The following is a 7,780-nucleotide window of genomic DNA, read 5'->3' as shown; positions in this document are numbered from 1 at the left end:
CATTTACTGCAATGTTCAAGAACATTTCAAAGAAATCCAGAATCCAGAGTCTCTTCTGGATCATCACCGAAATTTCATCAAGATCTGTCTGTAACCTTTTGAGTTATGTTGCTAACAGACAGACAGACAGATGGACAGACAGACAGATATGACAAGTCTGTCTGCGTTATTAAACGATTGCTTGTGGCAGAATAGTTAAGAAAATTAAATGCTAACACAAATCGCTAAATCTGGTTTATATGCTAATAATTGCCGGAACAACAGTGAAAGCATTTGAGGAAACCTCCTGGACTCGATAAAGATAGCTCAGACCTGACAGAGAACGACCCCCCCCCAGGATGAGATACAGGTAGCTAAAAAGCATGCTGTGAAAGCTCGAGGGTGATTAGTGATAAATTATGACCCGAGCATATTGACCTGGCCTGACACATGCCCACAGCGGCGAGATAAAGTCACACACGTCAGCCCTGACTGTGAATATTTTAACTAAAGAACAAAGGAATCATTGAGCCCCCCCCCCCGTAAATTGCTTGTTTCAACAGTCTGAAGCTTGTTTCCCTCAAAAATAATGACAATCCTTTTCACTGAGGTTTACAAAGCGAGATACCCAATAAATGCTTTGCTATTCAACTGCAGCTTGAAGCAATTAAAAAGAAGTATTGATCGGAGCAGATTTAATAGAAGATTAAGAAAGCATTAAATATTTCCTTTGAGTAGAGATTGTGTTTTCTGTCCTCGTCTGAATGTTGCTCATGGAAGCAACATTTATGAAAATGATGATCGCACATAAAATCAGTCGCAAAAGTCAGACGAGGTATCAGCATCTGTTGTTGAGTAGATTATTGATTAGATTTTCTCAGCAGCATCCAAACCTTTAGATTAGAAGATGGAAAAGTATTTTCTCCCTGACTTGAAGCGTCAAAGAGACAGATCTTAATTCTACGGGTTCAAAAACCACTTGTGATTAAAGTCCATAAGTATGTCTCAGGACTGCAGGGAGATAAGAAGATGTTGGCGAGGCCAATCATCACAGACAGACAGACAGACAGACAGACAGACAGGTCTTTAACTCATATGCAACTAGCGGTTTAACAACTAGCACGGAACACCTCCCTAGGGGGGCATCCGAAATAGACACCCCAGCCACCTCAGCTGACTCCTCTCGATGTGGAGGAGCAGCGGCTCGACTCCGAGCTCCTCAGGGGGTGCAGCCAGTGGAGGAAACTCATTTCGACCTCTTGTGTCCGGGATCTTGTCGTTTGGGTCATGACCCAAAGTCCATGACCGTAGGTGAGAGTAGGAACGTCGACTGACCGGTAAATCGAGAGTTTCCCGAAGAGTAGCTTCAAGCCCCGAATTCACGTTTTTCTCGTGGGAAACAAAATCAGTAAACGGAAAGTATCACAATAAGTCATAACAACATTTGAACAAACTTAAAATGCGACCGGAGGGAAACTTAAGTAAATATATATCCCCCGAGAAAGACTTGCCAGGGTCTCCCGTTTCCTGCCTGCAGAGTTAGCGCTTCTCTTTCTACGGCTCCTTCAGGGTTCTTCGGATGCAGATGAAAGAACATCGAGAGCGAGAGAAATGATTGAAGGTCGAGTAACTAGTAAACTGATGAGCAAAACGGTTTCGGGAGTTTCCGAACGCTCCTTCGTCCTGAAGCGAGGCCGAGACTTTGCTATTTTTGGGAGCCCTCGACCTAATATCGCATCATCTGCACCGTTCGATGTCGAAGTGAATGCATCAAAAGCTGCTGCGAGACCTCTCGACAACAGACACGCAGGCCATCAGCGGAGACGCGGCCTAATCGCGTTTATTCCTCCTTCCTGTCATTAGTCAAACGATGACAAATCCATTTGATATCGCCGCACGATGTTATACGAACTTCACTGGGGAAAGTCTCTCCTCTCCTTCTCAGATGAACCTGAAACCCGAACCCTCACATTCCCCTCGTTGCGTGATTGAAGCACTGAGAGGCAAATTAAACAGCAGCCTGGCGTAATGAAATCTCAGGAATCCCCTCCTGTGCTACTTCCAGCCCGTAATGATGTTTTTGCTTCACTCCTCTCTCCTGTTACTCACCAATTAAAACCTGCTAAAGAGCGCGAAGATGCTGGATCAGATTCTGCTTAATGTCGGTGCTGTGGTTTGCGAGGCTTCCTCCAGTGGCGCTGAAACCCAATAAATGCTATAATTGTGGTTCCTTAATGACACAACGCAGGTGCAGAGTGATTTGTTTTTCTTGATTTGGCATGCAGGATAAGATTTAAAGGAAGTCAAAGTCGCTGTAATTACAACAGAAGAGGCCAGTGAAGCAACCAATCACAATCAAGGTGCGTAGAGCTCGTCGTTGTTTTTTCTTTGAGAAAATTTATCTTTAAAATCAAGTGTAATGTATCGCTTAAATGTGCTGAAAGAGTTTTGTTCTTTATATTTCATTATTAAAATGAATAAACAAAGATTTTTCTAAAAGGAAAACAATTACTTGTTCTCTCCTCTCCTCTCTGCTCTTCTTCTCTTCTCTCCTTTTCTTTTCTTCTCATTTTCTTTTCTTTTCTTTTCTTTTCTTTTCTCTTCTTTTCTTCTCATTTTCTTTTCTTCTCTCCTCTTCTTTTCTTTTCTTTTCTTTTCTCTTCTTCTCTTCTCTCCTCTCCTCTCCTCTCTGCTCTTCTTCTCTTCTCTCCTTTTCTTTTCTTCTCATTTTCTTTTCTCCTCTCCTCTCCTCTCCTCTTCTCAGGTAGTTGTTTAACTTGTGTCTGTACAACTGAATGGCATTCAATTATAAACGCTATTATCAGCCTGGAGGTTAGAGCCCCCGTCTAATTCACTCCTACCCTATTGTCACAACATTAAGACCCCCACCCCCCCTCCGTAATCTAAACTACACACATTGGTATCTGATAATAAAAGATGATTATGATGTCTACCCCCCCACCCTCCCCCACGTCCCTTCTCGAGACGTCCCCTAAGAAATGAAAGTGTGGAGTTGATATCTGCGGCTGTAACAGCATTAAAGGCAGGTTTGGTTTCCGATCAATTTAATCCAGGATGTAAAACGAGACTCATCCTGATCATTAGGAAACAGACAGAATGTAATCACTCATGAATGGTGTGTGTATGTGTGCTACGTGTAAAGCAAGGTAGGTCTACATTCACCAGCAACAGAGGCTATAGAAAGTGAACTTTTTTTTGTATAGGATTTTGTGTGGGTGTGAGTGTGCACGCACAAGTGTGTGTACATGTGCGTAGGTCTTAATGGGTGTGTGTAATTTGCATGTTAACATCAGTAATCGTAATTAAAGGTGAAGTTATCTTAAAATGTTATTCAATTCATTTTATTTCTTTAGCACCAGATCATAACAGAAAGTTATCTCAAGGGAGTTTACAGGTGTAGCAGGGAAACACCTGCAGGGATGACCTTACTGCAATGCAATGGAAAACACAGGATCAGAAAAGCAAACCAAGCGAGACACAACTGATCAATAACTAAATATTCCAATTTCACCATAAATGTCTCTAATGACGTGCATTTAAAACTTTATTTAGTTTGCTAATATAATCAAAGTGTTGTAGTATTATTGTACGCATAATGTCAGAAACTCAATACAATTATGGATTTATAAATGAACTACCTTTTTAAGTGATCTTTCACACTTTAAATACAGTTTTATTATTAATACAGTTTTCAGTCAAGACAATATGTGACATTAAAATGACGTAATGCAACATGTAAATTACAGCATCCTGACTTGGTATCAGCGTACATCTGCTGGAAGAACATCCTTTAAAGCCTTCCGTTCACCGTCTTATTGAACAGCCATCGCTTACTTTACAACGGCATTAATGCTGCAGCCACCAGAGCATCGCTCGTCGATCTCTGCTGCCAATAGCCGAAGGAAACGTGCCGTTTCCTACAGTCTAATCTTTATAAAGCTTATTTATATCTTTAGAAATCACTCTTTCATATAACTTACAGCCTCGTCTTCCGCCATTTTATGTCTCGTGGACAGAACATTATTATTAGATTTTATGTTGAAAGTTGCTAAAAAAAATATCTAAAATGCCATCGTGAAGATTTGACTTGTCTGAGAAAGTAATCGAGCGAATCGAGTGTACGACAGTTTCTGCGTTCTCACCCACGATGTCGACTCCTCATTTACAGAATCATGACGCAGCATAATATACTGACGGTAATTTAACACGGGCCGATTCACGACCCAGTCGGATTAAGACAAAGCCCTCAGGTCCCAATCGACGACCACCCCCCCCCCCCCGCATGGATTTTTAAGAAACGATGCCTTGTTTGTGTTATGTTTAAATGATAATGTTGATGTCACCTGAAGAAGGAAGAAAATATCAGCAGCAAGGCCCCAGTCAGCTGGAGGGGGTCTGGAGGGGGTCTGGAGGGGGCCTGGAGGGGGCCTGGAGGGGGCCTGGAGGGGGTCTGGAGGGGGCCTGGAGGGGGTTCAGTCTTAGCGTCTGCTCAACTGAAGTGAGTCCTGGACTTCCAGCATGCAAGGCTCAATTAGCCCACCTGCGTAGGTTAGCTTCATGATGATACCCGGTTCTATGCGAGGACGGAGATGAAGCAGCGACCGAACCGCCGCCGGACCGAGTGAACGAGCCGCCGCCTCCCCGGCCCAGAACGCGGAGCCTAATGGACGCTTTCATGCTTTATGATCTGATGCCTCACAAATAAAGAGGCTCTCCACTCCCCATTTAGCGTCGCCTCTCTTCCTCTCTTTTTCCCACTTTTGCACCATCATTTCTCTGCCTCTCTTCACCTCCTCTCCTAACTCATGCCTTTGCCTCCCTTCCTTTCCTCTTGTCTTTTCTCCTTTTCCGTGCAACTTTTCATCCCCCCTTCTCTCTTGCTTTTGGTTCTCATCTCAAGCGCGTTCTTTTTATACATTTGGCATTTGCTCCTCTCCCCCTTCCAACTCTGCCCATTCCCACCCCCACATCTTCACAACTTCTTTTGCCGCTTGCTTTCTTTCTTTTTTCATTTCTCCTCGTCTCCCTTGCTTCTCTCCCACCCAAAAACCCCCATAGAGGTGGCGTCTGTTCCCCGCCCCCTAAAATTATAACGTCTTACAGAATACGTTTTCCTCACGCAAATCTAATAAAAATAGATTCCACTGCCACAGAAATGAATTTTAATAGAACCATTAACCGTTTTAAATATGCTGAACACAGTTCTCTGCATAAGACACAACATGCTTGCCGTATCAAAGCGCTGCCATTCAAAATGACACTACGTGAGCTATTTGGCTAATATACGTACCACCTGGCTAAACATCTCATAGCGCCGTTGCCTCGCAGCAAGAAGGTCACAGGTTCAAATCCGACTTGTGGCCTTTCTGTGAGGAGTTTGCATGTTCTCCCGGGGTTTGCGTGGGTTCTCTCCGGGTTCTCCGACTTCCTCCCACCTCCAAAAACATGCAGCCTAGGTCCAGGTTGTTATTGTAAAAGAGAATTAATTCTCAATTAACTTACCATGTTAAATAAAAATAGGAGGAGGTCACTGCCTCTCTCTTTCTCCAGCTATCCTCCCCATTAACACCCCCCCCCCCCCCCCCCCCACACACACACCCCAAAAAAGTGCCTTGATTTAACTAATGTTGTGATTTGGGACCATATAAATAAAATTGGCTTGACATAAGAATGAATGAAGCTATCTTGACTACGCTAGCAGAGAAAGATTATTTCAGTTGACGGGCTAAACAGTAGACTTAATACTAAATTATATTTTCATATTAAATCTATTTTCATATTAAATAACTCCATAAATTCTCATGACAGATTGACTGTTACTCATATTTTATTTGAGGTCATATTTCTAAACATTCTTCCTCATAGAATCTGGAGATTCAATATCGTCTGTGACATGGAGAGGCCCCTCCCTCTCATGCTGCCTCTGTCTTTTTACTTTTATGATTCATGCCAACGCTTAGCATGCATCAGCCTTCATGACATTATATTTATTTCCTTCATTCATATCATTTAACTGTAAGGAGACAATTTGATTTACCATTTTCTCAAGGACGACTAATCTATTTAAAATGAACCTTGTATTTTCTGCCAAGAGAAAGTGGAAGAGAAAGCCGCCGCGCTACGATGCTGATGGATGATGGGGTTGGGAGTGTGAATACGCTGAGGCGCTTGGAGAGGGTTCATGTTTCGATTGGAAAGCGTCAGCGGATCGATCATGGCGTCTCCAAGGGTCAGCATGTAGTTGTGTTTGGCGAGTCTTAAGGTCCCACATTATGAAAAACTCGCTTTACCCATGCTTCTACACTATTATGGTGGGTTTGGGTCATGGCGACTGTGTCCGGGGTGGGGAGGAGTTCCAAGGAAGGGGAAACCAGCTGGAGCCCAATTGGGGAGGTAGAGCATGAGGAGCAGAATCTGGAGAGCAGAGGCAAAGCAGTAGCAGACACAGCTGGAGGGAACAGGGGACAGCAGGTAGAAACAGACTGGAGACATGGCCTGGCCTTACCACACGGTACCGCAAGTGCAACTACCTGCTACAGATTGATGAGTAATAGGCGTGCCGAGACTCCAGCCGCCTGGGAACAGACACACATGAGAGGAGGCAAGACAGACAGGGAGACTCGGGGTGTCCCAGCTGGGCCAGCGAGGACCGTGTCTGCACAGGAGCCGGCTTGGAGCCCAGCATTTAAAACGTCTCCCCCTGTCTCCTCACAGTGAATGACAATGTGCCATCAAGAAAAACATCTGATTCGCTACTCTGTGTTATTTACTAATGAGAGTACGCACAAACACACACACACACACACCTACACACACGATTTTGAGCAGCCTGTTGTGTTTCAAATCACCTCACATTTAAACAAAGCATGAAAGTAGGTTAAACTTAATTAATATGATCAGATATCATAATCCTCTCAATCCCTCTTCATATAATGATGGAAATACTGTTTAATAAAGCCAGAATCCATTTATCAGCCTGTAAATTTTTATATGTGTGTGTGTGTGTGTGTGTGTGTTGTGGGGGGGCTTAATGTCTTGACTGGCCAGGATCCCAATCACACAGGCTGTTAAAGAAGGGCCACGCCTCATAGGGCTGCTGCAGATGAATGTGTGTATAGATAATCAGTATATGTATATGTGAAGGCTCTGATTGGTTGCCAGTCATGCTGCAACTCTGGTAGAGCAAAGCATGAGAGAGCAAACACTCTGCCTTCTTATAACCTCCGTAACAGTATTAGGGTTAGGAAACAAGCAAAAGATAAATCACAGTTCTTTAGGTTGACATTATGGTACAACGTTTAGCATGTCTGCGTGCTGCGCAGCTTACAGTGGTCAACCTGCAGGGAAAGATAGAATCCAACTTCCCTTTAACAGGCAGTAACCTTGAACAGAACCTAAGAGTCATACTGGGCGGCCATCTGTCTGGACCGGTTGGGTTGGAGAGAGAGAGAGAGAGAGAGAGAGAGAGAGAGAGACAGCGACAAGGACAGGTAGAAGAGTCAAAAAACAAAGAGAGAGAGAGAGAGAGAGAGAGGGAGAGACAGCAACAAGGACAGGTAGAAGAGTCAAAAAACAAAGAGAGAGAGAGAGTGATAGAGAGGGAGAGAGAGAGAGAGAGAGAAGAGGAGCAGACAGAAACGTAATGTATTTACACTACATCCAGCTGCTGAGCAAAACACTGACTAAAGAGCTGCTATATAAAACTATAAATGCTAATGCTAGCAATAAGGGTATGTGATTGGACAGCCACAGGTCCAGGTTCTGCAGCACCACGGACAGA

This window comes from Brachionichthys hirsutus, chromosome 21 (genome assembly GCF_040956055.1).
Source record: "Brachionichthys hirsutus isolate HB-005 chromosome 21, CSIRO-AGI_Bhir_v1, whole genome shotgun sequence".
In the NCBI taxonomy this organism is placed as follows: Eukaryota; Metazoa; Chordata; class Actinopteri; order Lophiiformes; family Brachionichthyidae; genus Brachionichthys; species Brachionichthys hirsutus.
Note: the sequence above shows the minus strand (reverse complement) of the source record.